This window comes from Bicyclus anynana, chromosome 1, assembly GCF_947172395.1.
Source record: "Bicyclus anynana chromosome 1, ilBicAnyn1.1, whole genome shotgun sequence".
In the NCBI taxonomy this organism is placed as follows: Eukaryota; Metazoa; Arthropoda; class Insecta; order Lepidoptera; family Nymphalidae; genus Bicyclus; species Bicyclus anynana.
The window spans coordinates 2,251,322-2,269,168 of NC_069083.1; the positions used below are offsets into that span (position 1 = coordinate 2,251,322).

Sequence of the window (17,847 nt, forward strand, 5' to 3'; positions counted from 1 at the left end):
CAACGCAGACAATCAATAAATATCTCAACGAACTCAGCGTGATATTGATATAAAAAACAAAGTTGCTAGTATTTGTAGGTGAGAAGCACTAGTAATTTCAAAAAAGATTCATTCACTAAGCCTTAACCAATAAAAACTTGAACATACAGGTAAAGAAAATCAATCTCAATTACAATCAACAGCGACCTCAGATAATATATCTGAGATCGCTGTTGATTGTAATCGTTATTAAACAAATATGTGTTTAAAATATGATGAGTTCCTACTGGTAAAGCAGATTATAAAAACGATAAACGGAACAAACACTGAGTGGATAAAAAACGTTACAAAGTAAGTATACTTTATCGCGACTAAGGCAAGGCAGTAAATATTCCTCCCCGACCTGAACCAAGTGAGGCATAACGTTCCGCCTCTCGACTAAAGTATGGCAGCCTGTCGTCATGGCAACGCTAACTTTGTGACAATATCAGGTAATATACCTACATTATATTTACTTTATGTAACACGAACTTCAGATTTTAAACTGTCGTCAGCGATATTAGGTTACAAGTCAATAAAGTTACGTGAGTTTTAACCGTGAACTGCTTTAATTGAATTACATACTGTTAATATTATACTTTGATACAAAGTTATTTTAGTGTCATCATCATCATCATCATCAGCCGATGGGCGTCCACTGCTGGACACATATTCATGGCCTCTTTGTATAGACTTCCAAACATCACGGTCTCGAGCCGTCAGCATCAAGCGGCTTCCTGCAGCCCGCTTGATGTCCTTGGTCCATCTAGTGGGGGGTCGACCAACAATGCGCTTTCCGGTGCGGAGTCGCCATTCCAGCATCTTGGGACCCCAACGTCCACGATGTGCGAACTTAAATTATTTTTAGTGTCTGAATAATTATTAATAATATCCTTAGTTTTAGATTTCTTATCAGATATCAGAAATGCAAGGAATGCATGCGGCTCAGGATCGTGATGTTTGGATGTCCAAACTGCAGTAGACGGTCCATCGGCTGATATGATAATAATGATCATATATTAGAGTGATTACAAATATGCCTTATTTGTCTGCAGCCTAATTTTTCTAAAGATATGATCAGTTTGATTTGGTAGTTCACTGCTTGGAAATGGACAGGATGTAGGATGACGGAAGGACTTTGATGGATTTATCAACTTCCGCAATTCATAAGCTTCCAAAGGTCTTCAAGGCTTTTAGGAACTGGTATTGTGGGATCGTCAGGTTTTCTGGAAGGAACAACAATAATCATGATTTAATATATTGCACATCAAAATTAACATGTTGAAAACAAATATGTTGTTTTTAAAAATCTCGATATTCCGGTTCCATCTTTTTGCGGTTCCGGTAGCAATCTTTTTTAGTAAAATTCGAATTTTTAAACGAAATCTGAAAAGTAAGATCTGATTGTCTGTTTTTCACAGGATGTAATAGTCTTAATCGACAGTCGACAATAATATATTACGTAAATCGGATGAAGTCACCCATAAGCGACACTGAGTTACCGGATTTTACTATCACTCAAGAACTTCCCTAGTATATGTATATATTTCTTATTTTGAAATCACAGACAGACGCTTCAATTTATTAAATCGGCAAAACATATGACAAGACATGACATGACAAGACAAGTTGTATACAAACAGGTAAAAAGCATGCACACTTACATCAATCCCATAAAACGAATGGAACTATTGATCTTCCTCCCAAAACGCTGATGCCAGCGATTTCTGTAACAAAAGGAGAAATGTTTATTAATTCCTGAGCGTGACACAATTAAACTTCTCCATCCGAAAACCCCTATGTTTGTAGCACAAAACTTTTGATTATTGTAGCCCGCAATAATGACACTTTGACAGTTCCTGTACAAGAATTTTCATCAACCTGATAGGTAGACATACCAAATTTTAGGAAGCCTAAAAATTTCCAAGCTTTTAAGTACAGTAACTATGGTAGCCAATTATGGACCCTAGTGGCTTTGGAAGAAAGCAGGTTTTAAGGCTCCAGATCCTCTACAACCCAAGCTTAAAACTTGATGTTTATTATTTGATACAAGACATCATGTGTAATCATGTATCCAGTGAAGAAACAGTGAACTTCAACCATTCGCTAGAGACATTTAAAGTTCTCTTTTAAAAAAAAAATAGTGATGTTTTTGAAGCAACATACTTAAGCTAATGCTAATCAGTGGCATGAATGCGAACGAGGCAATTCAGAGACAATTACCTAAATAGTAAAACATAAATTAATAATTCCTTTTTCATATTGTATTTAATATAACAGTACCTCATAAAACGCTAAATGCAAGCTTTTAAAAACCCATTATATGGCACAGACTTTCAAGCTTTTGAAGGCTCTTAAGTTTTTTCAAACGTTGAACACATTATTGTAATGCAGTTTTAAGTTCTTCACGAAATATTACATCAGGGGACGTCTGGCTCGTGCAGTGTTTGCATACAACGTAAATAGCATATCTGATACCTATACGTAATGTCGGTTATATACGATAGAATGGCAATATTTTCCTACATCGGTAGCAACATAAAAACGAGGAAGGATTAAATCACGATTATAAAACAGAATAATATTATGGAAATTGTTGCTAATCTCAGATTATGAATAACAACAATTAGCGAGAACTCTCGTATTCGGAGCAAAACATTCCCTATCTAAATAGACCATAATTATATATTTTAAATCCAATGACGCTAAAAGAAAAAAGGGGTAGACAGGTTACATAAGCCACAATCGATGTTTACGATAATTTTTGTGTGCCAGTTGCACACAAAAATTATTTCAGCGGCTCAGGTTTGCTAATTAGCATAGTTTTAACGTGCCACTTGCGGTCCGCGTATAACTTATCTATACATGTTTTTCTTCTAACAGCATTGTTTGAATCACATTACAATTTTACAATATCAGGAGACAGCGGAGTAAACCTAAACGACGTAACATTTCAAAATGTCCATAACGGTGAAGCGATGTAAATGCCTCCCATATTGAACTCTCTCGGGGAGCACATAGTGCGCCACAAAGCGAGTGGGCTCAGGTAAAGCCTCTCATCGCTTATGAAAGTGCATCTCCAGCATGTTGGCCATAAGACCTGATTATACAACCGCTTTCAGTTGAATTAAGTATTTATGAACTCCCCACGTTTCGCGGAAATGTGAGATACGAACATATTGTTTTGCTTTCATTTGTGATGGGAAATTGTTTAGTATTGGAGCTTTTATTGCTATAGATGGCTAATTTACTGATTCAATTCAGTCAGTTACTTTTAACGGGGTGACTTTAGATTGATTGTTAATAAAATTAAAAAATCATAATTCTTTTATTTTAAGTACAAACACTTTTGAGACGTTAAGTTTGACTATTCGAAGACTCTACCAGTAATGAATTGGATTATTAGATTTCACTTTCTACCAAGAATCTGGTAATGTATTGCTTACAGCAAGTTTAGTTCTAGATCAGGTCACTTCAGGATTTTATAATTTCTTATTCAGCTCAATTCTAGCCTTCGTACCATTAGCAGATACGTCTAAGCTATTTGTATCGTCACTTAAAGTCAGGAGATATCGCAGTTATGAGCAAACTTGTCATTGAATACAAATAATCTCAGAAACTGTTAGTTCAAAGTTGATGATGTGACCCTGGTGTCCCCAAAAGCACGTTAAATGGTGGGCTCTAGGTATGATAAATATATTTTAATTTTAGAACAGAAAAACATATACTTTCAAATACTACTCGTACAAACATTCTACATGCGGAAGTAGTACGAACAGTACTTATAAATATTGCAGAGAAGTTGTTAAAAGTTTTACTACCGCTGCAGTCCAATGAATTACATGGTATCTACTACTAATAGACTATGAAGTTTATTTCTATATGATTTTTTTTACATATATAGGTAGATATCTAAATTATTTCTATGACGGTACCTTAGTAGTCTATTTTTTGTAGGTACCTTCCCTTTTAAGATTCATTAAATCGTTATATTCATATACAGTTGGTACGATATTTTATGTTCTTTATGTATTGGGTATTTAATGCTACGTAATATGTACTAATCTAAAAACAACCATTAAATACGTACCTATGTTTTTTTAATTCACTTAACACACACAAAGTAAAGTACCCACCTCTTAAAAAAATTGTTTTCGATATCCCAATAACGCTATTGATAGCTTAATGATCTATACTATCATCTTTTAAAAGGTACCCGCTATGTCTATTTCTTTGGACACTCCCTAACTTCCCTACTTTACTACTAGAAGTACTAGAAAGTTTACTAGAAAGACTACGTCTAAGACTATGACTAAGTCTGTCTCTATGTAGGTCGCAGACTCGCAGAGCTTAGGAACATAAGCAGGGGTAGCAAACCTAATCAAAGTGCAACGGCAGATGCTCACGATTGGATTAGCTATTCCCCCGCCAGCTCGGATTTCAAAATAATATCGCTCCATTTGTGAATTCCCGTGATTAATTGAACCCAGTAAACCGATGCTAGAAGTAATTAGTGAAGTGAGTTGGTACTTGTATAATGGGTGTTCCTACTCAGTTACTGCAGGAGCATTTAAGGATGACAAAGATAAACATGCATGTTAGTCTCTACACAAAATTTATACATAAATTGCTGTGACTGTGTTTAACAAATTATTTTAACTTTGTTCAACAAATATGATAAAGGTTTCATTAATTTTGAAAAAATTAAGTTCTGTATGCAAAAATGTTAATACAATTACCTACTAAAAAAAATGTTTCTAAAAATATCTCAAAAACTAGACATGTTGTTGATAATGTTTAATTAATTCCGCGACTGCAAAAAAATTTTGGCAAAATAAGACACTTATAAGGTAATCTTCTATCCTTCTATCTATCTATAATTGTATCTATACTAATATTATAAAGCTGAAGCTTGTTTGTTGGTTTGATTGAACGCGCTTATCTCAGAAACTACTGGTCCGATTTGAAAAATATTTTCTGTGTGTGATAGCCCATTTATCGAGGAAAGCTATATATTATCCTCGTATTCCTACGGGAACGGGAACCATGCGGGTAAAACCGCGCGGCCTCAGCTAGTAAAACACAAGTCAGTCAGCTAGTAAAACATAAGTCGGGTAAGCTCGTCTTAATATATAAATGCGAACGGTCATTCATCAAGAAATCATGACGAAATCTAAAAAACCGTACTGATGTACAAAGACGAAATTTGGCAGGAAGGTAGCTTACAGTTAGTAGACATCCGCTTAGAAACGATTTTGCGATAAGGCCGGATTAAGGAGGTCTAAGGGCGCACGAAGTTACGAGCGTCCGCTAGTGCAATATAAGGCTATAAGAAATGCAATTTTAAACAGGTAGATTATTTAACTTTAAATCTTGCAAGTTGTTCATCCACCTAAGCACACTATGTACGCACCAGGTTACATAATGTTTACATTAGGTACCACAATGATTTTTTAATCAAATAAATATACTTGAGAAATTTCTTTTCCGACAAGAAACACGATACGATGACGCAATGTGAAACTTTTAAAGTGGCCAGTGGAGCAGCCTTGTTTTACTGCAGCGGAATTTCAAATTGCCAAGTCGTACTATAGGAATAGAACTATTTTTTTCATTTCAAACTTATACAAGAACTACCTAGTTGGGGAGCCGAAGAGGGGATTTTTAGAGTTACTTGAGCGTGGCAGGTGAACATAAACCTAATAATAATACACGTTGTTGAGTACTTGCACGTTGTTGAGTACTTGCACGTTGTTGAGTACTTACACTAAGTATGAGCCGTTAATATTGGTGAGTAAGTTTAGGGTAACCAAAAAAAAAACTATCTTCATCTTCATAAATATAAACCAGAACGTCAGATAATGATAATGTAGGTTAGTTAATAGCAGATAAGTGTGTATTTCGAAAATTTATCCATTTATGTGTAACGTTAGTGAAAAGGAGAGTTCGAAAGTTACAAAATAAAAACTTTATATTTCTGTTCTCAAGCCACTTGCTTAATTATTTTTTTTTATATTTTGAACGAAATAATTCCCTAAATAACCGCTTAATATTGCCTAACGGTTTTAGTCAGCTGAAAAATTGTCTTTTAAGTCTGTAGTTTTTTTTCCCACCGCTAGAACCGAATAAAGTATATTGCAATTTATTTTTCTTATCATCTAATCTACCAAATCTAATTGAGCCCCATGATGCTTTAGTAACTGCAAATTTAGCATCCCGGGCTCCCCTACTATAGCTAGCAAGTAACGTTTTCGTGAAACACGGGCAAGGAAAACGAACTTTTCATGTAGGTACGTGAAGCTGAAATTTTAGCTGTAGGTACTTTTTTAATTATACCCCCGAACAAGTTTACGTATTAACTTCGGTGCTCAGCTCAGCATCTAGTCATGCTCCGAAGTTTGTCCCGTCGAAAAGTTCACTTATTTCGCTAGCCCCGACCGACGATACAGTTACGGTAAACAATGTTCTCTTTAATTTCACTTCAACTTTCATATGAAGCTAATATAATATTATGCAAGTTTCGAATTGCTCGCTAATTTAAGCTGCATCTTCGCTTTAAACTTGCGGTAACTTTGCAAAGATCTCACAATTCATTTAGGACGTTGCCTTCAAATATTGTGCAACTAATATGTATTGCACTCGTAACTGTGTGAACTTTAGCAATATTCATAATGAGTAAACTTGAAATTTTTGCAATGGGGATGATGACTAGGTTTGAATATATTGATTTTTATTATACATTCGGGTAAATAAGGTCAATGTTAACTAATTTATACATAAAAAGCAAAGATTGTCTGGATATTTGCATAATAAATGTGATTATAAAATTTCAAAATCTATTAAAAATCTTTTGTCGTAATTAGATGAAAATTCATACATTTTAGCTTCCTTACATTAAATGTGACATTTTTTAATATATGAACTAAAAACATAAACGCACAAATAACAAAGATATTAGTAATTTTGTTTGAACGCCCATACAAATCTAACGATCATTACATTGCCTACGACGTCATTAGTTTGTGCCATTTTGTATGAGGCGTTCTTCAGGGATCCGCGCAGCGCCGCAAATCTGACCCTATAAATACCTGTAGCTCCGAAAGTAAGGATCGCAGATACCCCGTTACTTTTACTAAATTGCTTTACTATTAGTATACTCTGAATTTATATACAATTTAAAAAACTGTCATCATCCCTATTAGGTTTACAAGTATCTTCAGAAATATAACGAGGAGTGTGATTCCACTATTTTACACTCGTCGACGAAGTTTACGTCTATTACACATCTCATTCGAATTTCCGCAACTTTATGTTTACAAAATGCCAAAATTAAAATGTCATTAACAAAGAAATTTCAATGGACACGAACGGCTTTACAACTTTGTAACTTTACAGAATGCAGAGGCTGGACATATGCTGTGTGATTCCGCTATTTTACACTCGACGAAGTTTTCGCCTATGACACATCTTATTCGAATTATGTTTACAGAATTTCAAAATTAAAATGTCATTAACAAGGAAATTGACATGGACACGAACGATTTAACAACTTTGTAACTTTACGGAATGCAGAAGCTGGACATACATACACCATTTACCAAGAAAAAGAACCCATAATGTTGGCACAAATCTTTGGCACAACAAGGGAACTCTATAGCTACTCAAATAAAATAATGAAAAGTCTTTGAACACATGACATTCTCTATCTTAGATTTAAATTCACCAAGAAACAATGAAGCATATAAAATGTAATTAAAGATGTCGCGTATTTGCAAATATTCGTAACAAAAATCTTTAATCAATCCTGCTTGTTGGAGGACTTCGCCATTGAATCTTTTGTTCGATAGTTAGATTAAAATCCAATCACAGACGTCAATGGCTCCGAGAATCTAATAAGTCACTGATAACTGTCGCAAAGATCTAATATTCGTTACTTCGCAGAAGGGTTTATTTGACGAAGACCCTTTTGATAAAATATTATTTAATTTTACATTGTAACTTGAATAATTTCAAGCGAGGACTTTTTAGAATCTAGATTTTTGGTGTTGTAATTAAAAATCATTATCGTCATCAGCCTGTATGTTCATAGAAGCGAAAATTTTGGAGCTTAAACCCATCAAGCTGGTTCAATACGAATTAAAGAACTTAATGTGATAATGCTCAACGATCAATTCAGATGTTGATAATAGAGTGCGGAAAAACCTAAAAAAGCTCTCCGAAGCTCGGGGGTTTTAATTTATCTCAACCCCATTCCTTACCTAACCCGACTCCATTCCTTGCCTTTTTTATCCTCATGGATACCTTCTTGCCACAGGGAGGCAAGACGGTTATGTCTGACTTCAATCGCCTAAAATCCCACGGTGTTCCAACTCGTCACTTGATAACTGATGACAGGACCACGAGCAATGTTTTCCTAAGCGACCGCAACCCAACCAGCAACCACATTCCTAACCTAACCTAATCACATTCCGAATTTCTGGCTACTTCTGGTTTTTTTTGAAAACAAGAAAAATCCAATATTTAATAGTAAATCCTGGAGTGATTTTGATTATTTGTAAGTACACAGGCCGCACCAGTAAAATTATTTATTAAAAACAATTATTTTCAAGTAACTCTCGTGGTAAATCTAGTGTACCTAAATTGAATAATAGTACTAGAATCAGCTACTCGCAACAAATTACAATTAATTGAACAAACAATTCGTCAAGCAAACTAAATTCTAATTAAATTCAAATGACATACAAACACATTTACTAGACATTAACACGAGAACACTGAGCGGATAAGCCATAACTAAATAATACTACATCGCACAAAGTTAGACCCAAATACAAGTCCCAGTTTGAAGTCAGACGCCACGATGCCAGGCATCTTTGTTAACTGGGAATGTAAGCCTCTTCAGAGTTCTCGGCGTTAGGATCATTGAAATAAATGGAAGTAGATTTAACTTAACTTACAAGGGTGTGATAACACGAAAGAACCCTTAATAATCTATAATAATATTATAAAGCTGAAGAGTTTGTTTGTTTGTTTGATTGAACGCGCTAATCTCAGTAACTACTGGACCGATTTGAAAAATTATTTCAATGTTCCATTTATCGAGGAAGGCTATAGGTTGTACTTTATCCCCATATTCCTACGGGAACGGGAACCACGCTGGTGAAACCGCGGAGGCGTCTACTAGTTCAATGATAAAGGGGCCGTACCTACTAACGCCGAGCGATCATGTTTCAGTGGCATGCGTGGTGGATTTACAAGACGGAGGTATTCGGTTCGATCCACGGCTGGGCCGATTGAGGTTTTCTTAATTGGTCCAGGTCTGGCTGGTGGGAGGCGCTCCGGCCGTGGCTAGTTACCACGTAGGCAAAAGACGTGAAGGCTCTCGTTCTATTTTATTGGACACAAAATGAATATACAAATAATTGCAAATATGGCACTTGACAACCGTATCGTGGTATTGGCAGCGGCGCGGACTGCGGACAGCTGCCGGATGCTGACATGTTCATTACAATCCGAGATAATTTACCAATAAACAATCGTATTAAGGAAAATACCTATTAACATTTAACGAACACGATCGAGCAATTTTTAACAAAATGTCAATGATGATGAATTGACATAATTTTATCTTTATCTAACGGACTATATAATATCTTTAACTAACGGACGTCCGCGACTTCGTCCGCGTGTAATTTAGTTTTTCACAAATCCCTCGGAAACCATGGATTTTTCCGCAATAAAAAGTAGTCTTATGTGTTAATCCAGGTTATAATATATATTAATACCAAATTTCAGCTAATTCGGTTCCGTAGTCGAGGCGTGAAAGAGTAACAAACATTCATATCATCAAAATCATCAGTTTTCGCAAATCTCGGGAAGCCATGGATTTTTTCGGGAAAAGTAGCCTATGTGTTAATCCAGAGTAAAATCTATTTCCATTCCAAATTTCAGTTAAATCGTTTTAGTAGTAGCGGCGTTATAGAGTAACAACAAACAAACAAACAAACATCCATACAAACTTTCGCGTTTATAATATTAGTAGGAAGTAGGATAACAACCCATGGTCGGCTTACTGATGAGCACGAGTCTCCTCTCAGAACGAGAGAAGTTAGGCTAATTGTCGACCCCGCTGGCCCAATGCGGATTGGCAGACTTCACATACGAGTAGGTACGTAGCAATTTATGAAAATTCTCTGGCATGCATGTTTCCATATGATGTTTTTCCTTCATCATTTGAGACACGTGATGAGTCATTTATAACTATATTACCGATTTTCGCAAACTTATTCAAACATCAGATTAATTTAAAGTTACCGGTATTTTTGCAGGGAAAATTTTCGTATATCATTTGACAGAGGTTCGTTTTACTTTCGTTCTTACATTTGCGCATGGGGAGTTTTTAACATCTTATTAAAAATAATTATTACTCTTAACATCGCCAATGCTTTCTGCTAACGAGTATAGCTCACAAAAAGTTATAATATTTCAATGTTCGACCAAGGACTCGAATCCAGAACCTAACCATAGGACGTATCGGAGTAACGAATCGTTTTAAACGGTCGGTAAAATGGGTAAGTAAAAAAAATGGACCAATCAAAAATCCACTCAACCAACAATAGATCCAATACACGCGAGCGAAGCTTTCTACAGTTGATTGATACGAATAGATAATTTGGAATGGATCTACGTCAGCTATTGTGTTGTTACTATCAGGATTCCTTGTCGTACGTCCTTCCTCTTTCCACTGTACTAAAAGTTACCGGGTGAGTTTTCATTTCTATATTATTGATGTCTTTAGGACACATTTAAAATGATTTGCGTATTATTTTGTCATACGCACGGCTAGACTTTAAATCAATGAGTACCTATATCAATAAAATTGAAGCGCCGCCGCCATTAGTCGGTGGTCGCATGCTTGGCTTACGGAGACTAGTTGTGACTTATTGAGTACTAGCGGAAGCCCGCGACTTCGTCCACGTGGAATTTAGTTTTTCACAAATCCCTCGGAAACTATGATTTTTTTCGGGATAAAAAGTAGTCCATATGTTAATCCAGGCTATAATATACATTAATGCCAAATATCTACAAATTCGGTTCAGTAGTTGAGGCGTGAAAGAGTAACAATCATTCATATCATCAAAACATCAGTTTTCGCAAATCTCGGGAAACCGTGGATTTTTCCGGGATAAAAAGTAACCTATGTAATTGTGCAATTGTGTGTAAATGTAAAGTATTAATCCAGAGTAAAACTCTTTTTCCATTCCAAATTTTAGCTAAATCGCTTCAGTAGTAGCGGCGTTAAAGAGTAACAAACATCCAAACATACATTCAAACATCCATACAAACTTTCGCGTTTATAATATTAATAGGATTTCTTTCTTCTCAAGTTAGAACAGAAAAGTTGGTAATGTGACACCAATTCTTGTGATTTGATGATTAACATTTAAATTATTCAGAAAACGAATTTCTGCACTGTTAGACACTATCTTACTATAATTATTATTAAGTTTCAAAAGCATGTGATGTCTTTTATATATTATATTTTTCTTATGATCCCGAATCACGTCAATAGATTTAGCTGTAAAAAAGATAGATCGGTTCAGGAATCTCAGATAAATAGCTTCGAGGTTATTTTCACAACGTGGGTCAACCCTTTTCATATCCCGATTTAAGATAATCCCTTCAGCAAAAAATACTTGACATAAAAAGAGCTTACCGTTGACATGTAGTTGATGACTCTTGATGTAGATATTAATCATATCCATCTCATAATTTCGTATCTAAATGATGATGAGGAAAATATACCTATACTAGCTGATGGCGCACGGTTTCACCTGCGTGGTCCCAGTTCCCATAGGAATACGGGTATAATATATAGCCTATAGTCTTCCTCGATAAATGGGCTATTCAACACTGAAAGAATTTTTCAAATCGGACTAGTATTACCTGAAATTAGCGCGTTCATGCAAACAAATAATTTCTTCAGCTTTATAATAATTATATTAGTATAGATTAAGCTCACTGTTCAGCTCAAGTCTCCTCTTAGAATAAGAGGAGTTAGGCCAAATAGTCCACCACGCTTTCCCAATGTGGTGCGTGACTTCTTCACGCATTGGACCAGCGTGGTTTTAGCCCAACCCCTCTCATTCTGAGAGCAGACTCGTCAACAGGTGAGCCGTTAATATGGGTTGTTACTGATGAATAAGAATCCCTGAACTATAGACAGTTGTAAGACTTATTTGTGATTGATAAATTAATGAAGAAAAATCTACCTGTAACAAGTATTCGCACTTGAGATGCCAACTACCTAATCAACCTCAATCTCAGGCCCATATTAATTGACTAAACAAAGTGAGAATTGCTGGCTCACCTATCTCTAGTATCAATCCCATCTGTCAATTTATCTTTATCTATATTCGTGAAGTACCTGATAGAGATTAAAGATAACAAGGTTTAGACAATAAAAAGGTTTAATCTATGGTGATATAAGTAATGATTATCGGTAGTTGTCGTGTGTAGTTTTTATTATTTTATCAACACCTACAGTGATGATGATGAACACCTTAGATGATGGTTGGTTCGTTATCATATTCGGTTCACTGCTGAGCTCGAGTCTCCTCTCAGAATGAGAGGGGTTAGACTAATAGTCAACCACGCTTGCCCAATGCGGATTGGCAGACTTCACACACGCAGAGAATTAAGAAAATTGTCTGGTGTTCCTCACGATGTTTTCCTTCACCGTTTGAGACATGTGATATTTAATTTCCAACTGAAAAGTTGGAGGTGCATGCCCCGGACAGGATTCGAGCCCACAGCCTCTGGAATCGGAGGCAGAGGTCATATCCACTGGGCTATCACGGCTCACGAAATTGGATGGTTGGTAGCGCCCCGAATTACAATGATTTTTCACGGAAGATTTTTTCTTGTTTCGAGGGTAATTCAATAATGACAGCCTGCCTTTTCTATGGACCATAAAGTAAAATATAATTCTGCAGTGATAATTGCCAGGAGTCAAAATTCAAAATAACGAGAACTATAACAAAATCGAAACATGTTTCTAAAACATAATATTAATTGATTTTATTTTGTACAAGTTTTAGTATTGAACCACAAGCGATATTCGCAGCGAATTCACCATCAATTTTCGATGAACGAGGAAAATAAATATAGAAAAATATTTTACGTTCATTTAAAAACAAAAACATGATGTTAGTGGTGCACATGCTCAGGCAATTAAAAATGTTCTGTTCTAGGCACTAAAATACCTGGGATTGTTGCTTTACGAGTATCTAGAGTCGCGCCGTATCAAGAAACAAGGAGTAAAATTATTTAAAAAAAAATACAACCGACTTCAAAACATTAACGTACCGACGAAACTAAAAAGGGAAAAATAACATTAAATTTTGTACCGAGGTGCCAAGCCAGTGAATTATAAATTCAAGGCGTAAAGATTTTTGTTTTTCAGACATTCTATTTGTCTTTCATGTTTTTTTTCATTAACGACTAAAATCAACACAGCAGCTTGGCACCGACTTCAAAGTGATCAATAGGTAAAAAATATCGTATATGTAGAATGCTAGCGGACGCCCGCGACTTCGTTCGCGTAGAATTGACTTTTTCACAAATCCCGCGGGAACCATGGATTTTTCCGGGATGAAAAGTAGCCTATGTGTTAATCTAGAGTAAAATCTATTTCCATTCCAAATTTCAGCCAAATCGCTTCGTAAAAATAACCGCTACTAAAAAAAGCAGCGTAAAAGAGGAACAAACATACTTACACACAAACTTTCGCCTTTATAATATTAGTGTGATAAATAACAGACAGACATCAATGTCAAACTCATAACACCCCTCTTTTTACGTCATGGGTTAAAAACGAAAACTGTATTACGCTGTTGGTATTAACTGTATTATGTACAAGGTTCTGCACTCTGACATAAATGATTAATACGGCCAAGATCCAAATGAAGAATAATCCCTTTCAGCCATTGTTTGAGTAAGTTCCGCTGAGTGCCGCCATTTCATTGTCACATCCATCTTGAGCCACGTATTAGGATCCTGTTTAACCATTTCTAGCACAACAGGTAGGTAAGTATAATATTAGCTATTATCGATTTAAAACACGATTATAGAAAGAAAAAGAAGAAGAAGAAGAAAGAAAATAAGTTTATTCACTTTTTAGTGTCACAAACAGTACATCCTATCTTAGATATTATATGACTGTCTGTGACACCAAACAGAAAGGGTTTACAGCTCAGCATTAGCCGTTCATCGCAGGAAAGCAATGCCCAGCGCTGATTTTCAGCTGAGACCCGGGTGACGTCAGTCAGTTATAATTATAAACTAAACATCTAATCAAAATACTTTAAATACATTCAAAATAAAAATTCATATAATAAGACACAAAATAAAAAACCAAAAACAAAAAACCTTGATAAGAGCGTATAAATAAAATGATAATAACATAAAGATAAATGCCAACATACAATAATTAATGACATATATATATATATATATATATATATATATATATATATATATATATATATATATATATACACTAGCGGACTCGCTCAAGCTTCGCTTTGACTTATTAATTTATTTATTTGCACTTCTTCCCTATCCCTACCTTACACTACCATACTCCTACCCCTACCCCTACCCCTACCCTACCCCTACCCTACATCTACTCTACCCTACCCTACAACTACCCTACCACTACCCTACCCCTACCCTATCCCTATACCATAAACCTACCCTACCACTACCCTACCCTACCCCTACCCTACCCCTACCCTACCGCTACCCTACCCCTACCCTATCCCTATACCATACCCCTACCCTACCACTACCCTATCCTAGGATTTAGGGGTTTGAAAAATAGATGTTGGCCGATTCTCATACCTACTGAATATGCACAAAAAATTTCCTCAAAATCGGTCGAGCCGTTTCGGAGGAGTTCAAGTTCGAACACCGCGACACGAGAATTTTATATATTAGAATATAATATATATAAATATAAATATGAATACTTATACCAATTAATAGACTGTACCTAAATATGTTATTATGAGGCAGTATTTAAGAAATACACAAAATAAATTCATATCAATCAATAGATAATTATATAAAAAAAACGTATGCTTCTCGGGACGCTCGACAGAATTGATAACTTAAACCTGTTGCCGTATGCGTGAGAGAAAGGGAAGCCAGACATAGTGGCGCCGTAACGCGTTACGTTACGAAGCGGTTTACCCTCCCATAAGAAGGTATCACTCCAAAATTGACGAGTGTCTGCAATTTCGAAATAGATGTACTTATAGTTATTTGCACGATACTGAAATTCAAAAAATCCATTTTTAATATTCTTTTCCGATAAAACCGATTTTAATGGGAAATTAACTTGAAGATAAAGGTGCTTACAGAGTAACATATATTATAGGTTATAGGTTACTTTTATTCCGAAAAAATCATTCGTTCCCGCGAGATTTATGAAAAACGAATTTCACATGGAGTCGCGGGAGCTCGCTAGTTTAAAAATAAAAACAAGCTTTTAAATTAAAACTTTCTAAAAAAAGTGGAAAAATTGCTATGCAAATTACATAGTTCGCAGCAAAGGTTTCATAAATGCATTACTTTACAGCATTACTTCATTATTATGAGGCAGTATTTAAGAAATACACAAAATAAATTCATATCAATCAATAGATAATTATATAAAAAAAACGTATGCTTCTCGGGACGCTCGACAGAATTGATAACTTAAACCTGTTGCCGTATGCGTGAGAGAAAGGGAAGCCAGACATAGTGGCGCCGTAACGCGTTACGTTACGAAGCGGTTTACCCTCCCATAAGAAGGTATCACTCCAAAATTGACGAGTGTCTGCAATTTCGAAATAGATGTACTTATAGTTATTTGCACGATACTGAAATTCAAAAAATCCATTTTTAATATTCTTTTCCGATAAAACCGATTTTAATGGGAAATTAACTTGAAGATAAAGGTGCTTACAGAGTAACATATATTATAGGTTATAGGTTACTTTTATTCCGAAAAAATCATTCGTTCCCGCGGGATTTATGAAAAACGAATTTCACATGGAGTCGCGGACGCTCGCTGGTTTAAAAATAAAAACAAGCTTTTAAATTAAAACTTTCTAAAAAAAGTGGAAAAATTGCTATGCAAATTACATAGTTCGTAGCAAAGGTTTCATAAATGCATTACTTTACAGCATTACTTCATTAGTAAATGTGTTTCGCGACTCTTGTACCACGATACTATGGCAGTTGTTTGAACTCTTTATGGCTTGCCGCAATGCTTTGAACATTAGGATCTTTTGTAATGAATGCAGAGGAAAAACAGCTGTACTAGAAACTAATATCTATAATACAGTTACTAGTTATTAGTTACACACTCTTATAGTTCTTATAGTAGGTACTTAGAAGAAGATTCAAATAAGAAACGATCTTCACCTATGTTTAGGATGAAAAGTTCCGATTCTCAAGGAACTAAAGACAAAAACATAATCAATAAAATCTGAATTTACTTATATATAAGTAGGCATAGTTTACAAGCATTTTTAAAAAGACTCTTTAACGAAATTGAATTTAAAGAAATTGTTTTAAAATTAAGGTAAAATGTGTACTCCAAATTTTTCGAGTTCGTAAAATGTCTGAAAAGTTTGTGTATCTCCGCTATTTAACATTTGTTTTTTAAATTTCTGTTTTATTTAGAGGCTTTTAGCTCTAATGGATGTTCCAAGGACAAATGAAAAAAGTTCAAATACACGCGCGTACACGACATAATAGATCGTTTATAGTCTTATATAAAGCCTATCGACTTTTAATATAATTGTACTACTCTTGTCACATATGATTTTGGAGAGTAAAGTAAAGGTTACTCATATTATATGGGAGACAATAAGCTATAATATAAATAACAGTTCAAAATCAACCATATTTAGAAGAAGAAGAACTCTATTGCACACGATATAAAAAAATAGTAGTGAGGTGAAAAAGGTTTTGCTATGAATATAGTAAATGCCTTTAATTCCGGAGGGTGTGGTTCGAATCCGGTCCGGGCAACTTTTCAGTTGTGTGCATTTTAAGAAATATGACGTGAAACCTGCATACCAGAGAATTCTCTGCGTGTGTGAAGTCTGCCAATCCGTATTGGACCAGCGTGGTGGACTATTGGCCGAACCCCTCTCATTCTGAAAGGAGACTTGTGCTCAGCTTTGAGCCGAATATGGGTTGATGATGATGACTGTGGCGCCACCGTTATATAATGCAAACCACCTACGCTACGATATTTCCACATGGCTGCAGCGCTGACGGCATGACATCCAGTAAAACTCATCGCCATTTTTGCTCCAAATCGAGGCGGTTTTACCGGATATCATGCCGGCAGCGCTACAGGCATGTGACCAACCCGACACACAGAGATTGTTATTACTTATACCTTTCAAGATGAACAAAACCTATTCCACTGTTTACATTGACTTCGTATAGTTCGACTCCCCAATCTTCACGGACCTATTTGCGGCTGCGTTCTCCACTGTCAGTTACAAATTGTTTCAGCGAGATTAATAGATCCGGGCCACGTGTTAAGTGATTGTAGCACTAAACTTGCCGAACAAATATACGGCAATGTGAATATCATTCCTCGGAACTGTATTAAACTTTGTGGACCGAGATCCTGCGAGAGCCATACCTCATTTTAGGAAGGAAGTTTGTCAGCGTATTTTTATCAAGATTTTTTCGCGAGCGCGGCGACCGAATCAAGAAAATCCGTAACGAAAATAAACCTAACACCCCAAGTCGTGATCA

General features: G+C 35.7%; 1 long non-coding RNA gene across 3 annotated transcripts in view; it reads right to left on the minus strand.

Moving 5' to 3' along the window:
- The window catches only part of LOC128198481 (uncharacterized), a 108,636-nt gene that overhangs the window by 74,762 nt on the left and 16,027 nt on the right, over window positions 1–17,847 (minus strand). For 2 of the 3 annotated variants that reach the window (XR_008251237.1, XR_008251236.1), the window contains exon 2: window positions 1,683–1,745. This is a non-coding gene — a long non-coding RNA (uncharacterized LOC128198481). Of the gene's footprint in view, window positions 1–294; window positions 1,245–1,682; window positions 1,746–17,847 lie in introns of those variants that run through there. The other variant, XR_008251234.1, reaches the window with a different exon arrangement.